At 37.4% G+C, this 2,671-nt stretch overlaps 1 non-coding gene across 1 annotated transcript; it reads right to left on the reverse strand.

Moving 5' to 3' along the window:
* Positions 1–444: 444 nt before the first annotated feature.
* On the reverse strand, positions 445–551 carry LOC139869869 (small nucleolar RNA R71). Its single transcript, XR_011766444.1, has one exon. It is a non-coding gene; the product is annotated as a small nucleolar RNA R71 (small nucleolar RNA).
* Between the last annotated feature and the right edge of the window lie 2,120 nt (positions 552–2,671).

The following is a 2,671-nucleotide window of genomic DNA, read 5'->3' on the forward strand; positions in this document are numbered from 1 at the left end:
TTATTCGTACCTGTTCCAGACGTAATAATCTCTAAAGCACACAAGGAAGCACGAATCAGAAATCAATTGGCGTTACGCATTACTTTAGCAGAAAATACTAAACCCTCGATTGAAGGTCGAGGAGGACCGATCAGATTTCCAGAAATTCAAGGACACTCGTTCGAGTTAAAACATCACATCATCCTGCTCATTCAGAACAGCTGTCAGTATCATGGATTACCGAATGACGATCCTAATTCTCACCTTGATAAATTCATATCTCTTTCAAACTCCTACAAATAGCCAGGGATAGGACAAGATATAGTCCGGCTATACTTGTTTCCCTATTCTCTCACTCATCATGCCCAAACTTGGTTCGAGGGACTGAAAAAAGATTCCATCACATCATGGACGGAGATGGTTACTAAATTCCTAACCAAATATTTCCCTCTTTCTAAACAAACCAAACTAAAGAATGACATCATTAACTTCAAACAAAGTTATGTTGAATCTCTTTACACTGCATGGGAGCGATTCAAAACCCTGCTGAACAAATGCCCTAATCACCAACTAGAACGGTCAGCCAAAATCTGTACCTTCTACAATGGTTTTACGGTAAATCATAGGACGATGATCGATGCAGCAGCTCAAGGGAATCTGATGAACCAAACCGCAGACGAAAAAAATGGGAGTTGTTCGAGAACATGACAATGCATCTTCATGACTGGAACAGTGGTGAAACAACTTCATCATCTGCCCCACTCTCTGCACTCAACAATCAAACGGAGGCCATCAAATCCCTCACAGATAAGATGGAATCTCTCTCTAAACAACATGGAGAATTGAAGACGCAGCCGCGGCAGGTCAACCAAGCTCAGGCTTGTGTTAATTGTACCAACCCGCAACCCACTTAAGAATATCAAGTTGAGTATGAAAACCCTGACGGTTCGGTCTGTTACGTCCAATACCCAGTGTCATACCCCGTCCAAAATCTTCCTGAACGAATACAATAACATCTGGTACCATTGCGATGAACGGACCTCTATATGCCATGAACGACTCCATGTAATATCTTTAAAATGAGTAAACGCCCAGCGGAAGACTTCTTTCAAACCTGAGAATAAACATGCTTTAAAGTGTCAACCAAAAGGTTGGTGAGTTCATAAGTTTATCATAAAACAATAAAATTCATCATTTTGATAGACCACAAGATTTAAATCCTGCATGGTACAAATGGGCCAGAATCCTATACCCACTTTTAATGTACATGCGATATCTTTTAAATACAGTACACATTTCCCGTGTACGAAATCATCTTTCATAAATCTTAGTAACCGTACACATATCTCGTGCACAAAAATAACATACACATAACCTGTGTATAAAATCATTCTCTCGATACATAACATTTACTTTTCATTGCTTTCATAGCTTGGCTTGGTAACCGACCTTAACATATAATGCGCATAATAATATCCCCAAAACAGAACATCTCGTCTGTATAATAATCATATAAACTTCGAAGTACTAAACACCACGCCCACTAGCCCTTTCGTCTAGTGAACATTGTGGGTGAGGGTGTTAAACCCGGTAGCTACCTTTAGGATTCGCGTGAATTAGGGCCATACTCGATTCTAATTCTTAGGTTACCAATCAATAATAATCAGGAGAAAATTTATTCATCAATTGGTGGCAATTATCATGTCCACATAATTCAATAATAATCCACACAACTTCTGTCTGCATAATAATTCATTCGAGGAATGTTTTGCTTGTGTCTATCTCGTCAAACATTTATAAAAGTATTTCATGTATTCGCAGTTCAAAAATATATTTCAAAAGTATTTAATAAAGCAGTTGTAAAAACAGCGCATGTATTCTCAGTCGCAAAAATATAAAGAGTAATGTAGCGACCCGACAAAATCGTCATTGACGGCGCCGTCTACTTAGGTCCCGTTACGTGGTCATAAGTCTTTCAAACAACGTTTGACCAAAAGTATGTCGCATTCATTTCAAAAGTAAAGATGTTCCAAGGTTTACAAAGTAGTTCGACAACTAGTTACGTTACAAAGTTTAAAGTACAAATGAAACATATGCAACACAATTTAAAAGTAGCCAAAAGACGCTCCACGTATGCATGTTTACTCGACATCCAATGCAAGTATCAAAAAGAATGAGCGGAAGCATGTATCATTAAGCATTCAAGGACCTGAGAAAACATAAAAGAATCTGGCAACGAAAACGTTGGCGAAATCATAGTTGTAAGCATAAAGTATATTTGTATCACAAGGTTTAGTATAAATCGTTTATCAAGCGTATACATCTCAAAAGATGTGTTTGTATCACGAGTACCCAATTATCAAACTTAACTGAATCTTACCTCTGCATAATAGTGTTAGAACCTACACTATACATCGAAAGTACGTTTCATTCATCTGAATGACGGTTCGTCAAACCCGCATGGCCACACAACATAATTTCTCGCTTACACTCTACGAGTGTAACTAATGATAATTGGACTTGAGGATTTTCGTTCTAACTCGTATGTATCTTTGCTTTTGTATAGTATTCAAAGTATCAAAGTATGAAAAGTATATATATACATGTGAAAAATATATATAAGTATGTAATGTATATGTTTTCTCATCCCACGATTTTAAAAGTATAAAAGTATTTGAGAAGTGGGGCTATG

Source organism: Rutidosis leptorrhynchoides, chromosome 9, assembly GCF_046630445.1.
Source record: "Rutidosis leptorrhynchoides isolate AG116_Rl617_1_P2 chromosome 9, CSIRO_AGI_Rlap_v1, whole genome shotgun sequence".
In the NCBI taxonomy this organism is placed as follows: domain Eukaryota; kingdom Viridiplantae; phylum Streptophyta; class Magnoliopsida; order Asterales; family Asteraceae; genus Rutidosis; species Rutidosis leptorrhynchoides.